Source organism: Chaetodon trifascialis, chromosome 19, assembly GCF_039877785.1.
Source record: "Chaetodon trifascialis isolate fChaTrf1 chromosome 19, fChaTrf1.hap1, whole genome shotgun sequence".
NCBI classification, from domain to species: domain Eukaryota; kingdom Metazoa; phylum Chordata; class Actinopteri; order Chaetodontiformes; family Chaetodontidae; genus Chaetodon; species Chaetodon trifascialis.
The window spans coordinates 17,708,946-17,733,244 of NC_092074.1; the positions used below are offsets into that span (position 1 = coordinate 17,708,946).

Sequence of the window (24,299 nt, forward strand, 5' to 3'; positions counted from 1 at the left end):
GATATCAGCACCCCCGCTGAGAGTGTGGGAACAAAAAAATGGCCACACCAATCCCTGGCTGTCACAGAGGCCCACCTTGTGCATTTGTGCTTATGCAAATATTTATCTGGATTCATACTTGGCTTAATTTGACAAGAGCAACCCAGTCTTGAATGGCTTTGGATGCAAAATGGTAATTACTCCTAAACCAAGCTGGAATAATGAACTTGTTAGCATGCTCAGCCTCCTGGAATTCATTACCCTGCTCGCCGCCGCCGCACCCCTGATGGAGCAAAACCTGATCTGTTTTCATTCCACGCTGCTCAAAGGGACACACTGTGAGGGGAGCTCTGAATCAAACAGACGCATTGGTCGTGAGATGTCCAGCGGCCACTCGAAACTACTCGCACACATACAGTAGACACACATACATCAGCACGTCTAATGAGACGGATACATCTCGTCCCTGCTTCCTGCCGTCTCATGTGATCGCACACAGACTCTCAATCAGAGGAAGGCGGGGTGAGAAAATTTTAACTGGCGCACTTCACTTTGGTTTTTGAAAGAATGTGAGCACATGACACCTTCAAAACCAACAAACAGGATGTGATGAAAGCTGTTAATATCAATGTCACCGAGATGACAACTGAAAATATTTTCTTTCTTATTAAATGCAGGGAAGGCAGCTGTTTGACTGGTGTGCCAACTATTTTTGAAACAGTTAAGTGCTCTCTGGGGAACATTAGATTTGGACAAAAAGGACAGTTGCAGCACGATTTGAAAGTTTTTCCTCATATTTTACATTTTCTGTCACATCGACAGAAATTGTCATGTAATGCAAGTGATGCAAAAACAACAGTCGAGACTTTGGATTACAGCGAGCCATTCAGCAAAACTGCATCAGGCTGTAAACTTGCACATTTTGAGAAGAAGCTCCAGCAAATTTGAGAACAATGCAAGAGCTGTGACGAGACAGGAGGAAGTGCCTGTCTTCCTCTTTCTGTTTCTTTCTTTTAAGGGAAACTTTTTCTTGTTGTCTGAGGAGGTTATCTTGCTCAGGCCAACAGGCACATCACAGAGACACACATTAATAGGCTTCAGTTTGCAAAAGCAATGCTTGATTTTTTAATTAAAGCTGAAAATAGCCACCCACAGTGGGATACTATATCAAGAACACTGTGTTATTTATACAGAATTTGATGCTACACACTGACAGTGAAAAACAACTAAGCAGCAAACATCTCATTAAACAATAGAAAATGCAAGAAAACAGCTTGCAGTGCTTTAAAAAACAGTACAAGAATGCAGAGAATAATCAAAAAGTACTGAAGCGGAACTGTCCTTAAAGAATCTATCCTGGCCGTTACTACCTGCATGAAGCAAACTGCTCTGAAAGCAGCCTCTGCTCTCATTCTCTGCTTTGCACAGCCTCGTTTTCTCACAGTCTTCCCCACCAGCTGGGTCAAGGACAGATCAGGGGCGACACGCCTCCAGTCAGCATTTGTCCTTTTTATCTAAGGAAAATGCTTGCAGGCACTCTGCCTGTTTGTCCTGCATTTGAGTCAATCACACCACCAAACAGGCTTACAGTCAATGCACACATTGCTGATTACATTTCAGATGGGTGTTTGGGAGGTAAACATTCGAATGACAGTACAAACAGACACAGTACTGTGAGAGACGCTGATTTGTGCCGTGCCAAGTCAGTCACACGCCAGCAACTGTAGATTCATGATCACTTTCTGCCACAACGCAGCGATGCCAGTTTCTTGTAGAGACCGATGTTTATGTAATATTGGTTCCCTCTAATGCTGTCAATTTACGACTATAAACTAATTCCATCGTTGCCCTCCCTGTGACTCACTCTGGAAACAAGCATTGGCTACACGCCTAATATCTGTAAAATATAACACAGCTTTTCACCAGAATAACTCAGCACCTGCAAGTGAGGGAGCATTATAAGCATTGCAGCGCATGTGGTGACAGCTAAAGAGACTTTCAGGGCCGAAGCGTTTAATGGAAACAGCTGTGCAGCATGTGGGTTAATGTAATGGCTTTGCATGTTGAGCAGAAGTGGTGCTAAGCTCAGCCTATCAGAGAGTCATCGACGAAGCAGGCCCGCCGCTCCATCTCTTTCGCGCTCTGTCTCGCTGGCCCCGTATCTCCACCTCTCCTTTTTCACTCCCCTCTAAGCACCCATCAATTGAGGCAGTGAAGCCATCAGTGCCCACGCTCAACCCGCCTGTCTCATTGCTTGGATAGCCACATGTGCGTGCGTGTGTGAGAGAGACAGGAAGAGAAAGAGAGAGAGAGCGAGAGAGAGAGCTTTGGTGTTTGAGGGTGCTTATATGTGGAGGCCCTTGATTGGACTCTACAGCAGAAGCTGGAGCATTAATGAACACTGCCTGTCACAGTCCCAGTCCTCTTTGCAGATCTCTCACCCATCACTCTGGGCGATGGATCAGCGAGGCCTGATCTAAATGGGCTATCTTTTCCTTTTTTTCCTCCCCGCAGCCTGCTCTGCTGGCTGGGGATCACAGACATCAGTGGAGGCATCTAATCCTGGCCTCTATGCCCACCTCCCTCAAGTGTTTGTTACAGCTCCCCTGGTGTTGGTGTCAGAATCAGGACCAAAGTGAACTCAGTCACGTGTTTGGATCATGTGACATTTAAGCAAAACTTTTGGGGAGGACACACCTGAATACAGTCACATTTTTGGAAATGACACCAGCGAAAAGCACAGACAGACACATGCATAATTTGTGTTGCACAATGCTTCAGCAAAATTCATGAAAACAATCAAGGAATGCAAAGACACAACAAATTGGATCGGTATCAACACCAAAGCTGCCATTATTGAGCAAATCTGATGTGACTGATGCACATGACACTGTTTGACAATGTGTTCGCTGGATTTTTTTGAGACACAGGCGGCAAAGGCTGGAGGAATGTGCGGTCATATGTGGTGCACAGTTTGTTTGTATACTTCATGCATACCAACTTGAAACAAAGACAAAGGACAGTAAAGGACAAACGGAAATAGAGCCTGATGGAAAGATTGACAGGTGATGAAAGAAAAGAGCTTTCCAAAGTGACCAGTGAACAGATACTAACATGCGGGTCACTGGTCGCATCTAAACATTCAACAACTGCACATTCTAAAAATGATCTGTCATGTCAGAGGGCTCAAAAAGCAGTTTGCTGAGGTTCGATATCCAGCCCTGTGTTCTTCTGTTATCTGTGACTTCATCACAAACACACGATCGTTCGCCTCACGAATGAAGGCGAGCCATCGCTTATCTTCATCTTGCAGTCAAGTTCCCGTCACCTCCACATTTGGGTGCAGAACTGAATGTGCACGTTTGGTACCGTAACGCACCGCACTGCTTCCTGATAATAGCAAAAGCGCTAAAAAAAATGTAAAAAAAAAAAAAAAAGTCTTTGTGTTTTCAAATTTTCAAAAGGCGAAGGCCAGTGATACGAAGGCAGCTTGTGGAAAACCCTGTGTTTGTCTCTCAGGCCGCAATCTCATAAACTGTGAGGAGCAAAATACTTGAAATATGCCTAAAACGATTACGTGGTCATCTCCATTTATAGCTATGAAGCAAAATGATGTTACCTCCCTGTGTTACAAGCATTAAACAGATCTAAAATTGGGAGAAAGCTTTTTATTTCTAGACCTTTTCAAACAACTTCCTGAACAGAATGAAATTACTCCTGTCCAGAGGTACCAGGGAAATCTCAGCCGACTGCAATTAAAACTAATTTGTCAGCCACACTGAGTGCCCTCACATGCGTGTGCCGACCTCCACTATAAGTGCATTTAAAATGGTAATTGAAAATCTTCAATGCAGTTTAATTCTTCATTACGCTGATGCGCATTTTTTTCCTCACTGAAGGGCAGTGACTATAAATACATTTTAGTTTCAGAACGGTGCAACCGAATTCGACGCTGGAGCCAGAGCAGAGAAAGTTACAGAAAAAGAGGAGAATGCACGATTCTGGACTGTCAAACTCAGCAAAGCCTCAGATCCAAACAACAGCACGCATCCGAGAAAGACCCAACCTGCGCAGCATCCTTCCACTCCACGTTAGGAACGAGTGTTCATTATGAATATGCAAGGTTACAGAAGGAGCAGACTTTTGTCCTCACTCCCATGTTTTATTTAATGAGCCTGGGGTTGGTTTGACATGATTTGCATGTGCTTGTTATAGAACCACACAAGTTCCACTGCTCATGCCCACACATTCCCCTATATAGGGACATTTTGATTCCATTTTTCGCTTGGCTTGTCTGTCAGTTTACGCCAGCAGAAGGACCATGACTCAATTTTCCACTAAGGAGGATGCTGGGGCTTTCACTTGTGTGCACTTTTGCATCAAGGATGGAGGTTGTGCTGCCTCGAAGTGTATGTGCGTATGTGAGCATATGCGCCCATGTCTGATCTGAGGTGTGTCGTTTGAAGCAGAGTGTGTGTGTGAAAGCAGCGACTCCCCTGTGAGGTAAAGCTCTGAAGAGAATAGTGCTGATGTGGTCCCTCTCCCCGACAACAGCCAGATGACACCAAGAGACGAGACGGCAGGATACGAAACTACATGAAAAGGCCTAAAAATCTGCAGCCAGCTAGAATATTTCTTTGATAACAGAAAAAAGAAAAGACAAAGATGTGAAACTCCCTTGTCTCTTTCCCCTTCTAATCTGGAAATGGCATGCAGGCTCATTCCATAGTTGGCAATTAATAGCCCCCGGGGCAGCGATGTGTCCCTTTTTGATGATGTCAGTGCTTTGAGGAGTGAGGGACAGGTCAGTGCTAGCGTCACGGACATCAGAGGCCCTTAGCGCTGTGGCGAGATGTCAGCCCGGCTAGCGCCATCTCCGTGTGATGGGGCCTGGACAGACGTGCAGGGGGGCCAAACGTGACAAGGCAAGCAGAAACGGGGATGATTCAACCCTGCAGTAAGGATGGAGGCAGGCGGGGAGAGACAGAAATGCGAGGAGAAGGGGAGGAAGGATACAGAGAGCACATGGCACAGGAGAAGAAAGACTGAAAAGGAGAGCAGTAGAAAGAAGAGGACAGGGCAGCGGGAGAGATGATCATGATAGGGCCAACAAATGGGGAGTTTATATATACAGTACAGAGGAATTCACCGGGGAGGTGAAAGGAGGAATGCATTAATGGAGAACAGCACGGAGTGAATGAAGCACGTTAATGAAAAAGGGTGCTGCTGAGCACCCAGAGCAAATGGGAATAGCTTTGAATGGCTGAACCTCGCAGCAATAATGACTGAAAGGCGTGATGACGGGAACCGAATTAAAAGACGAACAAGTGGACTGAATCGAAAGTAGGAATAGAAATCTGCAACAAGTCACAGGGATGATTATTGTGACCAGAAAAGGCCTGGCTGTGGACAAATAAACCCTCTCCCCTCTCCCCCATCGCTCAACGCCTCACATGTACACACAAGCACAGCACATACTGTCCAATCTGCTCCGGCGTGGCTGCTCGGTAGCACAAGCAGAGGAAAACAAATGTGCGGTTCTCCTGCAGAACTCCCCGAGCGAATTCGAGCTGCTGCATGAATGTGAAGCAGGGCACTGCAGAACAAGAGCGCACATCCTCTGCAAACTTTCACTGAATAATTTAATGAGCGGTGTTTTAAGAAATAAAGGTCTGTTTTTCTATTTTCTGTTGCTGACTGATCCAGCGCCACAGCCGTTCAATCTATAGGCCGCTTTATAGCTTTTTCATTTTCCCTTGTTAAACAAAAAAGTGTCTGGTGGGTCTTTCAATGGGAAAATATCACACTGGATATCAAATATCAAAAATAAAATTTGTTTAAAACACCAACAACCTCATGCTTTCTTAACATTTATGCCTTGCTTTTGGAAAATACATATTTTTTACATTTTTATACATTTTTCAAAAGCACAAGTGCACGTGATCAAACAGCAAACACTCTGTGTGCTTGACATTGTTCAAACAGCCTTCTAAGCCTTATTTGAGTGTACTTCAGTTTGCTGTATTCTTGAAGAATTTCTTCTTATTTGCTGTTAAAAAGCCAGGACAGCAATGCCCACTGAAACGTTGAGAACCTGCCTCATTCTGCTGGCAGAGGCTTACACATACTTTACATATTTCATGTCATTCGCGATCATTTTCCCATTCATCTGACAGTTGTTTCTGTGAAGCTGTAAACTGTAAAGACCGACTTCACTCTGAGAGTTCTGGCTTGTGGCATGCTGGTCTCACAATAAAGCTGTTTTTTATCCAAGTGTTGTCTGAGTTTTGACCTCCGCAGACTATATAGTTTTCCCTTCCCCATGCATCTTGGAGGCAGGTGAAATTGTGCCAGAAATCCCTAAACTGTAATCACTGCCAGATTAATGATAATTAGGACTGTTGTACAAGACATCTCTCGCTTAGACTGTAATGGTGGACTTTGTTGCAGGGAGCAGAGGACGTGGGCGGGGGCTGGAGGATGTGGGGACTTTTCATGTGTGCAAAAGGTGCGGTGCTGACACCCCGGCCATCTGGAGGGCCGGTGGGAGCTGAGGACCTAACAGAGAGAGCAGACTGCCACCTCATACACACACCTGATCTCAGGCCAGTGTGTGTGTGTGTGTGTGTGTGTGTGTGTGTGTGTGTGTGTGTGTGTGACTGGAGAGAAGGACAGAGAGGGATTTAGTATGAGGAATATTACAAATATCAAGAGGGTGTGTCGGTACGGCCATTTAATACAACTCTGCTTATCCATCAGCCGCCTGTGTTTATACAACAGAGCGAGTGAAAGGGAAATGGGTTGAGAAATAAAGAAAGCACGAGGAAAAGTGATGTGTGGTGAGAGAGGGAAACGCGAAATGGTGAAATGAGACATCATAAGTGTGTCAGATCATATTGACAGAGGTGTCTCTCAACAGAACTAGCATTCCTTTGATGTGAAATGACGACCTGAGCCATTTGTGCCACAGAAACCCGACAAAGAATGACAAATATGACACAGGATGGCAAGACAGGAGCTAAATTCCCAAACACTATATGGCTGCGCAATGCTTCTTTGTTCACTCCTTCTAAAGTCAATGGTAAACTTGCTGTAAAAATTAATTTCAGTGGTTTCTTGCGGACAGAAGGAGGCATTTGGGTTAGGGTTAGTGAAGGAAAACAAAGGCCTGTACTGGTTCGACTCCACAGTGTGGACAGGCAGGCCGGCTGGGTAGACCTGTCCAATCCTTTGCAAACAGGTCGCCACTGCATGAAAGAGTCACAGCGGACTAAAACATCAGAGGTGCACAGACAGTATCTGTAACATCAGAACTACTGCTGATAAGGCACCTTCATACTTTGCATCCTAAAATTAATTATTCTGTCTCAGATACCAGAACTGATACTTCTTATACGTCCTTCTTCCCCCTCAGCTTTTCCATTGTAGAGAAAAATGACTTGTGTGGAAATTCTTTAAAGTGAATGCAGAAAATGATAAAAATTATAATACAAGACTTGAGGTTCACAATCGAGTTTCCTCTTGGGAATTAATTTCTTTGATGAACACTTTCATTTATCTGGCTGATCCGTTTAATTAAATGCTCAGATTGTTTGTATGGTTTCAATGCACCTCTATTAAATATATTAAAAATGCTGCTTTGCTCTGCAGAGACACTTTCCATTTCCTTTTCCAGGTTCAGTGCTTTTTTCCATTCTCTTTGTGAACATCCTGGAGTCAGCTTTTTTTAAATTAATCATTTTGAGGCGTTATTTGCTTAGTTTGTTAAAAGGATATCTTCACCATTGTGGCCGACCAGCTCCTCATGCTGGCATTCCCTCACCTGCCCATGCTGCTTTTTCACCAGCGCCGCTCTTTTTCTTTCCTTTTTGTGTAATTATGTGGCTGCAACAAAAGACTGAAACTTGAGCTCTTTACAATAACGCTGCAGCCAAAGATGATTATCATTCAAAGTTATTTTCTCAATCGATTAACTGGTCATTTGTTCTATGAAATGTGACAAAGTAGTGAAAAATTCCCATTTTACAGAGCCTAAGGTCTTATTTATAACATTCTGACACACAAAGATACTAAATTAAGGGCCGCAACTAGCAGTTATTTTTATGACTGGTTTCAGATTTCCATTAATTGTTTGGAGAATAAAATGTCAAAGAAAAACAGATCTTCACATTGAAGAAACTGCTCGAATTTTAGGCCATTTTCCTTGAAACTTAACTAATCATTTCAGCTGTATTTCCTGGTTTCAGTGGGTTGTGGTAACATCTGTGCTCCTGCGCCATAGAGTGCACATAAACAAACGATGTAAAGCTGCAGCGACTGCACACAAATCTGTAGGCTGCTGTGTTTGACTGTTTCTATTTCTGACAAGTTTGACTTTGCTGTTATTACACCGCTGCCTTACGTGTGGTTAGACCAGGTCGGACGCAGTATGCGTCTACTGCTTCTTGCAGTGTTGCCTGCATTGTAGGTCAATGCACACACTAACACAATCATGTTCAAAAACACACGCATGCACACAAACACATGCAGAGCGAGGCCCCTTGGCTATACAACCACCCTCTTTGCCTCCAATATAATATATGTTGTTTGTTTGCTGGATCTGAACTAGCCAGCAGCATTACCCTGATGCAGCCAAGCGTAGCCTGCACTGGACACACACTCTGTCAACGGCAGTAAGCAAGCAAGCAGAGCACTGCACTGCCAGAGATATGGAGCAACAAATCTATACGTCTCACAGAACGGGAGGGTGTGGAGGGGGTAGAATTTGATAAACAGCGGGGGTCAGCAGGCAGGTCAGCACAGCATTAAGTTATTCTGACAATTTTGATCCATTGCACACAATACTAGGACGAGGCACTGGGCGTCACCTGAGAGGGGTAAGAGGGGAAAAAAAAGCGAATGGAAAAAGGAAAAACTGGCAGGAAGCATAAAACAAACAGAGACCGTCTTTACTGCAGGAGATGAGAGGAGATAAGAGACATCAGAGGGAGAGTCTGCTTTATCAGAATGCAACGAGAGACCAGGAGGGGAAACGCACTCCCTCCAGGGAGAGGGGAGGAGAAGAGATGGGCAATATGGAGTGGGAGAGCTGATGTAAAACTGTAGTATAAATCATGAAGAGCTGCATTAAAAGAGAATTTAACAATAATACATTTTGACTTACTGCAAGACTGACTGAAAATACAGTATATTGGAAAATCATAGGCAATGGAAAAGTGATGGAGTGTGCATATTCTGCTCTTTACTGTATAAAATAGTCCTCAGCTCAGCGGGGGGTGTTGGGACTCGACAGGGAAAAGTAAGGCCTTTGTTTTAATTACCAGTTCAATTATCAGGCAGCTAATGGTTTGGTAAATATAATGGGTTAATAACCCAGCAAGCGAGATCAATCATCTGATTGTCATTTTGTGAAGCTGGACAAAGTTCCAGTTTAGGCTGCCTGCACGTGGAAGCGTGTACATATGCATGTACTCTGTGTGTGTGTGTACTCTGTGTGTGTGTGTGTGTGCGCTGTTGGATCGGTGAGGAGCACAAAGTAGCAGCCATTCCTGAGATGGGTTTTCCATTAGATTTTTGTGTGAAACATAAAAACTGACCTACTATCAGCTCTTAGCGTTACATATCGGGAGGTCGTTCTCTGTAAGCCGATGATCCTGATGTTTGGCAGCCTGTCATGTTCACAAAGTAGCTGTTAGCAGCTTGTAGAGTGTAGGTCAACAGTCTAAAATGAAAGAAAAAAAAAAAAGAAAACCTCTCTCCAGCCACTGTCATAGACAACAAGACGAGGCTGTGTAGGGGGGGGAATTATTTTTTCAGCCTTTATGTCCTAAAGGTGTGTTAAATCGTGGTAGTTCCAAGATAACCTTATGTACAGTGGATCCATTCAGATTAAGCATTTCAGATATGATTGTGTTTGAGGCTGTGCATGTGGGCATGAGCCCAATGAGGCAGAAAGGGTGCCAGTAGCCTTTGAGGAAGGAGCATGTGTCCGGCATCCACCGCTGTTGTGCTGGGTCACAGATGTCACCTGCTCCAGCAGCCTGCCTCGCACCACTCGCCCTCCCCCACCACTTGCCAACTTGTAAACAGCACTGCACCGGAGGGTAGGAACAAGCAGCCCACAGTGCTGTTACTTATTTGGATTGTAAATTATTGTTTTGCAGGAAAAATCTGATTCAGCCACGGACCGTCGCTTGGATAAAAAGAGAAATGTTATCCAGAGCTGCTGGCTATGTGATGTTGCCATGGCCTTGCCAAGTACTGACACTGCAAGTTCAACTGAATTAGAAACACTGCTGGCTAGTGGGCTGGTAGCCTTAAATGCAGAAAATTAGCCCTGAAAGGAGCCTGGCAAAGGAACACATACTTAAAATAATGTCAGCCACTAGAAAAAGTGTGAAACCACCATCTCGCAAAATAAATCAACTATGAGACAAAGGAGTGTGTGTACGTGTTTGTGTGCATGCGGCAGGAGCATATAGACTCTGGTAATCTTTCAAAGGAGCTCCGTTGCAATGGTGTGGTCATCTTTTTGAGAGGCCCTGAAATTCCTTTTGCACGCCTCACCACTTGTTTGCTTGAGAAGCCGAGAACGCTTTACCACAGGAATCCTCCATGGAGATTGTTGATGTGTGGATCTTTCCCTCACACACACACACACACACACACACACACACACACACACACACACACACACACACACACACACACACACACACACACACACACACACACACACACACACACACACACACACACACACACACACACACACACACACACACACACATTAAATGTGCCCACCCACACATCGCTGACTTTTCAGCGCGTCTTCAAATTACCACGCATATTAGCGAAGCAGTGCCAAGACCCCTCTTTTTATTATTCCTTTTAATCTCGTGTGTTTACAGGGTCAGAGGCTGCCCCCACTCCACCCTACGCCCTTCCTCTCCCCATCACTCCTCCGCCTCTGTGCTCTCCAGCTAGCAGAAGCAAGACAAGTGGTTACACCCGGCCTTCCACGGAGGCCCCGCTGCACTGCACTGACAGATCAACCTAGGACAGCACGGCACGCTCCTGCTGCACGCCTTCCTCCTCTCCTAGCACTTGCCGCCAACCAAACCCACTTGATACCAACTGCGATTCGCTTCTCAGAACAAAAACAGCCGTGCAGCTCTGCATGCCAGTCCAATGTGTCATGATTTTAATTAATAATCTGGAACATGTTTCAAGTTTTTTGGGTTGCAACTGGATGTCTAATAGTTTATGATTTCCAGCAAAGACTAAAGCGTTGGTATGCCTTAAGCAAAGCTGATAATGGAACAGCATCTGAAATCCCCTCCCCATACCTCCCAAAGCCTGTGCATAAGGGGTAGGCAACTTTTCTAAAAATAACTTTTTTTCCTAAAACTGTCACTATATCCTGACAGTAGTACATGACACAGATAATCAGGTTCTTCTGGCTCCTCCTATTGCTCCTTGCATTTGCAAGAATCCACTGTGCCTGAGTGAAAACTACCAATCAGAGCTAGCTGATTGTTGGGTCTCACGTCGAGATCATCACATATCGACGCTTTGGGTCCAGTTGCCAACCCATGGCGTCGATATGTGATGACCTGGGATTGAGACTCATTAACTACCTTTCTCCAGAACTGCAGACTGCACCTTTCGAAGAACTGGATTTGCCAATTTTTGCAACTTTCCGAAACTGATAATCCGAACACCAGGCCCACTTGAAGCAGCAATTGGTCAACAGCAACACGTGCAGAGCAGAGAAAGTATGCAGGATCTGAACTTTTCTTTCTTCACACAACTACTCCGTCCATTTTTTCTGCAAAGACAGTGTCGGAAAGTGTGCGCTGTTACCTCCATTTGAACTATTCATCGCATCACGTCCTTCTTTATGACAGGCATAAACACTTTTGCCTTAAGACATGTTAGTATGGCACTGTTTCTCACTTTGTTTGAAACATACTGAACCCTGCGATTGCACACACTTTACTTCAGAAAGGCAGCAGGGTTCATGCATGCATTCAAGGACAAAGTAACTTTCTGGTAAAAGAAACAATCAGGTAGCTAATGAACAGTAAAACAGTGCAGTTCAGAGCATGCTGTACGAGCTGCATGGACAGCGTTGGCAGATGTTTTTGCCTTTATGTTGGCTATAAAAGGATAGCCTTGTTAACTTCACTCCTTTGAGAGAAGTCCAGAACGGAACGTAGGGAGCAACTCTCACTGTTTCGGCTTTCAGTCGATGAACAGTAGTTAGTTTAAGTAGTTAATCTTACTCTTTTCAAGTTTAATTTTGGAATAAAGTGCTGAAGTTTAACATTCAGGTAGGGTTCATTATACAGCGGTCAAAATCGTCATTTTCTGGACTTCCTACAAGAAAAACCCAGGGGCACGAAGAGGGTTCACTCAAGTACGAAGGCAGGGGCATGAGCGCAATGTGGGGGCCGGGTGGGTGCTAGCAGCTCATGCTTCTAATCCCAGTTAAGACAAGCCCGGCAGGCAAGCCGACACAAAGGAGCTTGGTCCAGTGTTAGTGGAATTAAAGCAAAGCCTCTCCTCTGTTGTTATGCTAATCCACAAGACAATGATTATCTGCAGGGCAACGTTGCCACGGTGATAAACATGGCTCAAGAGTGCCTCAATTAGGGCGCCGATTGCCAGAGGAGAGTAAAGACCGAGTGAGGCTGATGATGCCGCTATGGACGTAGAAGAGATGAAGAGCGAGGAAGGCGTTATTTCAAGCGAGCGGAGGGGTCAGCCTTCAAATAGAAGCATAATCTTACGGATGAAGCTCAATCTTCACAGCTTGACCTTGGCCATACTTGACCCTCTCCGTGCTGTAAAGATGTCCCTGCTCACTGGCACAAGGACTTCAATAGTGAAAATGTAATTAGTTCTCAAATGCACACACGGTAAATTATTCTGCAGCAACTATAGGGTACCATTATGACTCTCACTAGCATGTTGTCTGTGCATGAGCATGAGAAATAACGATAACTGAGTATGCCATGCAGGATTGCATTCATCCTCTAATGTGACAGCACAGCAGTTCAGGTGGTTGCACTGTTTTGTTTTTTGTTTAAACATCAAGAGTTGGAGGACAACCATAACACTGGATTCATCTATAATAATCCTTCATTTACGCCACAAATCAAAGTGCGGAGGCAAAGCCCTCGCCGGGCGTTTAAAGCTCCTCACTGAGTTGATGTGCCAACTTCAATTCTTTGCCGTTGTCACAAGATCAAAGAAAAGTAAAAACCAGGCTAGGGGAGGCTGTTTTCTGTTTCTGGAGCGGCTTGTCACACAGCTATTTTACAGATGCATATTTGAAAACTTGGCAGTGTGGCTGGCATCGCACGAGTGTCTCCTCGATCCTCGTCAAAACTAGCTCTGTGTCACCGACAGGCAGACAGTATACATCCCACCGGTTCAGAATACCTCCATCCTGTCTATCCAGTCTTCTGTTACACTTTCCTGCTGTTTCCATGAGGAACATTTCATCATTCTTTTTGGTATGTGGTCAGTCACTTGCTCTCGCTCACTCCCTCCTCTCCCTGTCTGTCCCACAGCTCCAACAGTATAATAGGCCTTGGACTGCTGTGTCATCTCATTGAGTCCTATTAGGGGCTCTTATATCTGACTGGCATGTTGTTATTGCTCTCCCAGACCACAGCTAAAACTGAGGAATGGGTCTGCCAAGCAGGCCCTTTACAGTCCCCTTTGCACTGATGGAACTAGCAATAAGGAGCAGTGGGGTTGTGGCGGAGGGTGATACCTCGACAACGTGAAAGAAAGGGAGGAGGTGACACCATGTGCAGCAACACCCCGGGGGCTACATGGCAAGCATGTCGGATGCAAATGGTCTCGTGCTGGCTTGCTACGGGCTTTTCCATAGGTGAATGCCAGTGCTGCCACTCTGACAAATGCTGAAGGACTCAACAAGTTTGCAGGGGCAGCAAGACGCTTAACATGAAAATGCTGATCACGTAAAAACCGCGAGTGAACTTTGCTTTTGTAGTTCAACTGAGAGGTGGCACGTTAAATACGGGATGGTCCCGCTCTACTGTTTATGCAAATCAGATCAATATTTTGACTCCATTAACCCCATAGTTCTGAATCAGGACCTCCATTGTTTTGATCAAACAGTTTGTGAAAAATCAGGTGTAAAAGCCAGCGTTTCACACACAATGATGATACTCTCACCTGCTACCAATGAACCTGTTTACCTGTGGAATGATCCAAACAGGTGTTTTTGGAGCATTCCACATCTTTCCCAGTCTTTAGTTGCTCCTGTCCCAACATCTTTAAAATGTGTTGCTGCATCAAACACAGAATAAGTAGGTTTTTCCAAAAATCAATGAAGGGGATGAGAAAAAGCATTAAATATATTGTCTTTGTACCATTTCCAAATGAGCAAATTATCACATTCTGTTTTATTTATGTTCTACACAGCACCCCAAATCTTTCTGAGCTGTTATTTAAACTTTCTTTACAAGCTAAACTTAATGAGATGAGGAATTCAAAAGGATTCAGACTGGGTAAGGGATACTGGATTCAGATTCAATAAAATGCTGTCAAACCCCAGCCTCAGTGCTAATGTAGTAAAACAAAGGTGGCCTATGAATCTGACTGGAGGCTCAGTGCAGGTGTTGGCTTTGGACACGACGTCCTGCATGGTTTACAGTCTTGCCCTGCAAAACTGGCAGACCTGGATGTTACAGCAATGTTTTTTAACTCTATGACCTCCTCTATGACAAAAGCTGAAATGAAATCAGAAATTACAAAACAACAAGGGGGAACCAAAACAGGGACAAAGACAAACAGGAAGGGAGGGGGCAAAGAAATGTGAAATACTGTTTTGTTCTTTTTCCCTTTCTGGGGTTCATGAAGCCTCAAGAAGCATCAAAGAGAAGCAGCAGCTGCACTTCCCAATTCCCAAACTGATAAAAGACCATACTATCCTCCTGCTCCTCAAACTCACAAAATCTTGAAGCTCAGGCTCATGCTGGTAAAATCACACTCTTCCCCACATGCAACCAGCTGAACCACAGATACACTATGCCCGACTGATACTTCAGAGACCCAAGAGAACACTTAACCCTCAACTGTATCAGTCACTAGCTCAATGCTGAGAGAGATTACATTCTGTAGACCCATGGTTTAAGTTGTACCACTGCAAAAAGAAGGCTACTACACTCTGGTACTGCTTCCAAAAACAAACAGAGCAGAGGAAATAACTGGTTTCTTGGACATTATTTGTGAAGCAATTGATCTGCACGGCATGACATGAGAGGAAAGAATGCAAAGGCCAGGGGATGACATGTGACAAAGATAATGACTGCGGCATTCAAGTAGCTCTCTTGCACAGCTCAATTCACCCTAAACAATATGGTAACTGTTTACACAAGAATGCAAAGCTTTATTTCACTTCTGCTTACTGTTTTTATAAGTGATGCGGAACTAAAAAAAATCAATTTGCCCCTTTTTGATGGAAACCCCCTGGCAGCCAATGAGAGAAATACATGTTACTTTGCACAAGACGAGCACATTACTAATATGAACTGCCCCTGCAACCTACAAAAACCTGCCATCTATACCGTACAAGGGCAGAAAATTCATATTGATACTGCGGCATAAAATAATGCAATATCTATTATGCAAAGCCTGCAACATGGGCATTATAAATTCAGTTTATAACTCAATCAATAACTGAAACACTGGGCATTAGAGTTTTCTGGCACACAGAACTCCTTAATACCCAGAAATATCATTAAGCACCAAGAGATTGGACATCACTTAGAGGTCCATTGGGAGATATTCCCACAGTCATCCAAAGGAGGGGCTCCTGGAAATGTTTCAAGTCACATCTATTAAATTAATATAACCTTAAATCTATTCTTCAAAATGCATTGCAGCTGCAATATATGTCAAAATAATGCTGATGTGTTGTCCACACTGCAGATCCAGCTCTGCGGCTGTCCTCTGTCTTTGGGTGAGTAAATTGCTCAGGTACGAATTAATGTCAAATCAGTGCGAGGATCACAGTGTAATCCACTCCTTAACACCTCTGTGATCCCTCTGCACAATGGAAATGCAGATATTTCTGCCTGTTTGAGGGGCGTGCATTCAATAAGCAAAATCAGAAACATCAAAATCGTGCACATTCATATAGTGGAGTATGCAACTCAAAGCCAATGGCAGCATTAAAAAAAATATTAACTGCATCCTGATGAAGCTGAATCTGTGACATAAATCCTAACATGTTAAGTTTAGAGGTTGAATTCAGCCACGTATGTAACAAACCATTCACAGTTATCTAAGTCTAGAGTCCCTCTTTGTAAAATACCACCCTGATCCTTTCCTAATGTCCTCAATTAAATCCACCTCAGCCCTAAAGGAGAGTTACGAGAAAAGAAGAACAATCCCCCCCTCAGATACGCTTACGTTGTTGAAAATCATCAATATGTGATGAACAATGCATTCCAGGAGTTATTCTGTGATTGTTATCATTACTATTTTGTTGTACCCACTTTCTTTCAGCCGTCCTCTTCTAATTTGACTTCAGTTAGTGATTTCCTATATTTCCCAGAGTGCTTTTCAACAAGCCCCCGAGAAAAGGCCTGACAAGCTCAATGGAACAAGCTGTTTTATTCAGCAGTGGGTTAGAGACCTATATGCGGGGGGGGTGGGTAGGGATGGGGGGGTAGTCAGCATATCAGTGGCTTTTTTTAGTCAAATACATTGTGCACTTTCTTTAGAACACAAAGTGTCTTGTTGCTGCATTGCATTCTGGTCTTTTGAGGCTACTTATTGGAGAAATTAGCATCACAGCCTGGTTAAAAACAGATTTCTGCCAGTATAATCATTGATCATCACTTAAAGGGGTCAAAATCAAGTCTTTTTGGTTTAATTGTGAGGGGTGGATACGATTTACAGTTGGGGTTGTCAAAAAGAGGAAAATGTGACATGACACCCTCTACAGAGTAGTTAGAAAAATACCATCAAGCAACCTAATTAAGGTTTTGGCATCAAGTGGTGTCAGATCAGACTTTTATGTGCTTCTGACGACTTGTAAAATTGTAAATGGACATGTCCTTCACACCGGGACGATCTCCTTAAACCTTATACTCCATCCCCATGCCCTCAAAATACAAGACTCCGTCTGTCCCCAGAGTTAAAAAGATGTTAGCAAGCTGCCGGGCCTTTTCCTATCGTGCCCCTTTCCTCTGGAATAACCCTCCTGCTAATATCAGACAGTTTGACTCTGTTTAAATCCAAAATTTAAACTCATCTTTTTGCCTTTACTTTCAGTTAGCTGCCTATTACCTCAGGCTTTGTACCAAGTACCACTATCCTCACTGCAGGTCGCTCTCAGCCTCATCCCAATCTATTAAGCCCAGTACTTACAGTCCATGTTTGTCCTGCCGACAAGAGTACTGTAAACTTTCTGACAACCACTGCATCTCTCTAAACCCTGTGTTTGTTGTTGTCCTACAAGCAAATGAGGATCCAAGCTGTGTGTCCTCTCTATTCACTAAGGCTTCTCTTTGCTGGACCATGGGCATCCTGGGACCTCTCTCTCTCCTGGCTGTCAGTGCCTTGTTCCACATGCTGTGGATCTCGATCTCCCTCCTCCAGGATAATAAGCCTCTCCTCTTGGTTGTATGGAAACTGGATACTGCAGTTTTACTATATTGGTCTGCTTTGGACACATGTCCATCTGTCTGTCCTGGAGGAGGGATACCTTCACTGTTGCTCTGTCCATTAAAGAGTTTTTGGGGGGATTTTTTTCCCACAAACATACAGAAGGTCCAAAGGTAAAGCTCACTGAGGCAGATTTGTGATATCGGGCAATATAAGTAAAACTGATTTGACTTGACAGGAGGTTTAACTTTACATTCTGTACAGTGGATGACTGTGTCTGCATTGCGTAAATGCAGATCTTGCTGTATATTCACAGTGTGACTGCTCCCTGATTGCTAACCCACTGTCTTCCAGAGCGCCATGCTGGGCCAGGTGACAGGACTCCCGCAACGGAAATCCAATCAGGCCAATCCTCTACGATCCCTCACAATCCTCTCAGCCGCCGCCCTACACTGCCAACCATGTGTAACACACACTGCACATGCCACACACGCTTACAATGAAGTCTTTGATAGATACGGAGATGGACACATGCACATTAACCACCTCACCTCCCGTGAACTTGGTACAGACAACCAGGGGCTTAGTGCTAAGCGAAACACTGAATCCCTTCCAGCTACGAGGACCATGCAGTGCAGCTGACCTTACGTTCTGACCTCGCAGCAGAGGTCACACAGATGAATTTACCCCCTGGGGATCAACAGTGTAACAGCAAAAATCCACAAACACTCCCCCAACTATGGCAAACAAACCCTCTAGGAAGCAGGACTGGCACCAGTGACATAAATAGCCCCCCCCCCCCCCCCCCCCCCGTTAGAAAGATAAATCAGGCCTTTTATCAAGGTCCAGGTCCCACTTTGCCGGGGCCTGGGGTTGAACCCTCTCTGGACCTGTGTGGCGGTCACACACAGGCCACCCAATACTGGCCAGTACTGGATCAGATACCACTGGCTAAATGGAAGTCATTCAATAGTCGTCGTGTGTGTGGGTAGAGGTGGAGTGGCTGCTGGGAATTTGGGCTTCCTGTTGAAAACAGAATAATATCCACAAACCCCCGTGCAGAGGCAGGCCTGTCACACAATCTTTCTACACAAGTGTGGGAAATGCACCCATTCTGTCAGATGAGCTCATAGTCCTTTTCTATTCCTGTGTGTGAGTGTGTGTGTGTGTGTGTGTGTGTGTGTGTGTCTTTGTGGGCTTGTGCATTCTGTGTTCTGGCTGCAGAATGAATTTGGGCTATTGTCACTGTGATCCTAATGGCCAGCATCTGGCTCTCTGGCACTCTTTTTTATTTTCTGGGGTGGGGAGAGCAGAGAGTGGAGGGATGGGAGTGAGGTGGGTGATCTGACTGCTTATGCCTCAAGCTGCGCAGCTGTCCCAATTACTACCTCTCTCTTCTCTCCTAATTTCCCCTTCGTACCCATCTGCCTCTTCTACACTCCAAATCTCTGTCCCATCCATCCGTAGATGCCACTAGTGTGGGTTTGTACTTTCAGGAGGCTCCCATGCTAGAAAGAGCCCTTTAGCAGCCAAAGAAGGTTTAGATCCTGTTTTTAGTTCATCGCTGTGGGGTGCATAAGACCCAGACAGTGCAGTATCTTGTCAGGCGGCTAAGAATTTTTAGCAGCATCCCTGAATCCCTCTAGCCCTCCATGCCTGCTCTGATCCGGGCCTGAGCTGTGGACTCAGAGGGGCTGACAATGCTGTTTGATGGGCCATAGGCACTGAGCATCAGGGGATTTTGTGGGTAGGTGGGTGGGTGGTTGGCAGGGAGAGGGGGGGCTGTTTGTGTCCCACAGTGAGTCCCTCAGCAACTTCTGATGAGCTAAAAATTCTCAGTGTGTGTCATACACATGTGAATTCAGTTCCTCATGCAGGGGCACCAAAAACTTAACTGTATTCTTCTTGTCCAGGTGCTAAGCATTCACATACAGATACAGCAAAAATACACAGACACGTAGATATACATTTCCATATATATGCATATACACAGAAACAAATTAATGCAAAAGCATGCCGGAGGCCGTGCAACATGGGGCAGTTAAGTGCTTCCTATTGAAAAGGAGAAAAAAAAGGGGAAGGAGAGAATTTTAAGCGCTGCATGTAGATGGGTACATGCCCATTTCTGGACGGCTCCAATGAGCCGGGAAGAAATGTCGTAAGACCCACTTCCCAGCTCAGGCTGCAGAAGCAATAACTCCCGAGATACAGAAAACGCAAGCACACACGCACACACACGCACACACACACACACACATCCTTTCTGATGTGAGTGCACTGCAGGCTGGGTTGTCTCCCTGCAGGGCCAAACAGAGCTGGGGCAGCACACTCTTCAAGGAGTAGTTCAGGTCGGGATCTCTGACTGGTCTACGCCTCAGCCCAAACCTAACACACATTCACACATCCTCCAAACCCACCCAAGACAGCTGCGGCTAAGGCATGATGTGAGCTAGATCCAGTCCCTACACAAATCCAATCTGATGCCAAGTGGCTATCGGGCCAAGGCCCTATTGTGCCTGTCTGACTGAATCCCTATTCCAAACTCCCCATCTTCCATCCTGTCTTTAGACATTCAGCTGAGTAAGACAGGTAAACAAGCAGCGAGACATTTAGACAGGCAGACAGCAGGGCAGGCCTGCTGGGGCCTTTTCTTTTTCTGCTGCCGGAGAATGTTATCAGCCTGGATCAGGCTGGGCTGCTGAAGCTCAGCTTCAGCAGCCCAGCCCGCTTTTCTCCATGGAAACCTGCCCCACACTCGTCCTGTGATTGGCTCGTACGATCACTAGACAGACACTCTGTCTTACAATACAGATAATAATGGCCCTCCAGTAGGATGAGAGCAGGAGAAGAGTGATGGCAGAAAGGTCTTTTTCCTACAGATTTTGCCCTTTAGAAAGTCTGTATTCAGCAAGCTTACAAGAAACTGGAGACTACAGGTATGTTGCACTGCACATGGCATGCAGCTGGTTAGCTCTTCAGTCCCTACTCTCATGCACAAAGTTTTTAACATCCTTATTTTCTCATCTCTTTTCTGGCGTCTTCAAAAGCCTATAGGGTAGAGGAGAACGAAAACAGACAGTGCATTAACCAGCTATTCTTCATCTTTCTTGTTTTGACGGACCAAGTCTTTAATAATAAGGCTCAGAACTCAGATGGGTGTGTGTCCATGTATCCATCTGAAATCAGTCTTTCCCTTCCTCAGAGCAGGAACAACAAAGGAAAAAGCTTCTTTTCAAAGGCTTCTGCTCTATTTACAGTATATTGTCTGGAATTGGGGAGCAGAAATACCCTGCACATGGATTAACAATACAAACAAAACAATGCTGCCAGATGAGCCTTCCTCTTTGGTAGCATTGTTACTGCAGCTTGCTACAAGCATTACCATGCCTTGCATAGCCTCTTCACTTCAATGTTCTTTGTGCTTGTAGCACGAGGACTCCCAAACTGGGAACATGTCTTCAAAATGTGTTGTTTGTTTCCTCCATTGCTCAATTCAGCCTTCTCTTCTCATCCGTCTGACGTCTTCAGAATAAAAAAAAGAGGTGGTGGTGGGGATCTGGAACACCCGTGTGCAAAAAGGGGATGTATAAACAGCACACTGAAGCCAATATCAAGCATTATACACACACTGTACAGTGCGCCAAAACACTGTGATGCCTGAAATTAGAATGGCTTTTCATGCAAACAGAGGCACTTGCTGTGCAGGTGATAGGCTGGTATTGCAGACAGAATTGAAATGAAAAACAAATCCAACTGCTATTTTAAATAAAACTCCACTTGGCAGTGGCTTGCTGCACTAAACCAAAAAAGAGAAACGGAGCTTGCCATGTGACAAATGTGCACAGCGTTAAATACAGATAAAACTATGAAATGAGTCACCGCCCATTTTTGCTCACCACATCTAACCTCTTTGGCAGAGCAACACTAATATGTTTAATGAACTCATTAGTCAAAAATGAAGACAGACAGTGGCATGAGGCATGGAAGGTGGAAGCACAAAGGGCATAGAGAGAGAGAGAGGGGGAAGAGGAATGAGAGAAAATAGACCGGCTGAAGTCTGCATGTGTGGGGTGGGGGTTCACTAGAAAGCGCACTCTCCTCTATTATAGATGCAGTATCTTGTGTTACAGTACCTACATGGTAGCAAATGCAACATTTGTCTGAAGCAATCAAATCAACAACAAGCAACAACACAACCTGGGAGGCATTCTGCAAAAAAAAAAACGTCAGACCTGCTAAGTCAATTTCAAGGGTGAGTTTGACTGTCATCACTACTATTTCATTTAAGTGCTTCATCAAAAATTACACAGCCCGGAATGAACTGCTCTAATGCAATTATTTGCACTTGGCTGATATAAATGGGTCCACCCGTGGCTATGCCTATTCATTCTAAAAATGGTAAAGCCCAGATCACAGCAATTTGTTGCCAAAGCATGAGTCACTTTGCTTTATGTAAAATAATTGGCCCCTGACAGTTTAAAACAGTTAAAATTCAAATAGGCGTCTATCTGAAGCAGCACATTGCTCACCACTGGAATTTAAGACAGAGTCCCCCCGCCGTGGCATAGACTGCTGTCATTGCGATATAAATGGCTGTTTACTTATTCATGAATGGGTTAAGGCTAATAACTCAATCAATCTGCTTCCAGTTACCAAGGCTGACTTTATTAGATAACATTAATGATGCATTAGTTGTCCATAGGTGTTGAGTTTCTGCCTAGTCAGCAACTACAATTCAAGTAAGAACACAATGAATATTGGTCGTAAATGGATCAAAACTTTGGGATAATTGGGGGACCATACAACACTATGAGCCGATCATTTATAGTCAGACAATATGCTGACAAAGAAAGGAAAATCACATTGCTTCAGACAGATGAAATATGCCCTGTAATATCAGCTGCAGACACTAAGTGATATGGAATGCTACAGTTAAGTCACAAACCAGTTTTATGCAAACGCCATAGGATATTGCACTTATTTTCCACTGAATGCGTCTTATTAAAATGAGATTAGAAGGAGCCTTGCAGCCTAGTGCTCCCTGACAAGCTTTGAGTTCAGATCTGAGATCACAACAATATTACACCCATCCATTCAATGAGCTGTACATTCACCACAAGCCATTCCACCATGAAGGCATACATCCTCTAATGGGTGGCCCTGCTGGGAATTCAACCTCTAGTCTTACCAGCACTGACGCCAGGCTCCATCAGATAAGCTACACTGAACACAGAACCACATGCACTGGCTGTGGATGTAGGTGCTGCCATTTGTACTATCGTTAGCCCCGTGAAGTGTGTGAGAGGGAGGAAGGGGTGGGAAGCAGAAAGCACCCTGCTGGCTCCCCCTGACTGTCCTGGTGTGAGGAAGAATGGACTGGGTATTTCATAATCACATATCAGAGGGCCTTATGACACATTAACCACACCTCCAGATACTGAAAACAAACGCACGCCTGGCTGTGGTCATTATTACCAAGCAAGTCCTGATCGTGGCGGTGCACTGAGGCTGAAACACAGGCAGCTGCTTTGTCTGCCCGCCACACATCACACACACACACAGCGACAAGAAAAGACACTCAAGGATACACACCCGTGTCAAACACCACCTCCTGTGTCATGTGTCTTCATTTTCACGTTACGTATGCGAGGTCAAACGCGTTTGGGTCTCGTTTAACGGCCAGAACTGGCGCTGTACATGCCCACCACAAACAGAAAACAAGCGCACCCGGACAAGCTAGCTTACAGGCTACACGCTTCTAGCTCTACTGATGCTTTCAGGCTTGAACGAGGCAGCCGAATTAACGTACTTTGACACCCGTTCGCTCACGCGGCGCAGTCCAGGTAATGCCGCGGAGCTGAAGGAGGTTTCAGGCTAACTGCCGTAGTCGTTGCGCGGATACGCCGTGAATTGTTTTGAACATGCCCACTTGCTTCCCAAACGCGAAAAAGCAACAAAGAAGAACGCGGGCCGGTATTTTGAGGATGTAACGTAACCCAAGAAGCAACGGAACATCCCTCTGGAGCTGAGCAAAAATGTCCGTATAACGGTTCTGACAGAACGGGGACCTGAAATTCCTGCCTGCCGTGACCGCTATCTGGTCACCGGGATCTCAGCAGCGACGCAGTCAACAGGCCGGGATGTAGCGGGGGAATCTATGGGCTGAACGCTGCCTCCGTAGCTTCGAGATTTCCGCCATGCAGCAGGGTTATGGTCACCTACCTTGGCATGGTACACCGGCGTCCAGCGGCATCCGACCGGGGCGGCGGAGGCTGTGTGTCGCAGCGGCAGCCGAGATTTGTTGCTCCAGAAAAGTGAGTGGAAAGGCTGCGGCGGAAGCAGGAACTGGGAGAGCTGGGATGTCTGAATACGGCAGTCGAGGCTGCTCTGTGCTAGATGGCCGGTGTCAACGCAGACCTGAGAGGAGGGGAGCTCCATATCCGGTCACAACTTTTCAAACTAATAGTCTGTGTGGTCACTAAGTACAGTGACTTTGTAGTGTGTCTGGTATCAGGTCCAGTTTAGTTAGTCAGTTGCAGTTGACTGTGGCACCTGTCAGGCAATTGTAATTATAAAACACTACAAATTAAGACAAATGGCTGTACTCTGAGGTTGAACTCCGTGTTAAATGTTCACAAACTGGACTTTGTTGTGCTCCCTTTAGG

At 45.1% G+C, this 24,299-nt stretch overlaps 1 protein-coding gene across 1 annotated transcript in view; it reads right to left on the reverse strand.

The window, feature by feature from the left end:
- The window catches only part of fut8b (fucosyltransferase 8b (alpha (1,6) fucosyltransferase)), an 81,415-nt gene extending 57,362 nt beyond the window's left edge, over positions 1-24,053 (reverse strand). Inside the window, exon 1 of the mRNA XM_070987142.1 lies at positions 23,857-24,053. The gene's annotated coding sequence lies outside the window, so the exon portion shown is untranslated. The remainder of the gene's footprint in view (positions 1-23,856) is intronic.
- Between the last annotated feature and the right edge of the window lie 246 nt (positions 24,054-24,299).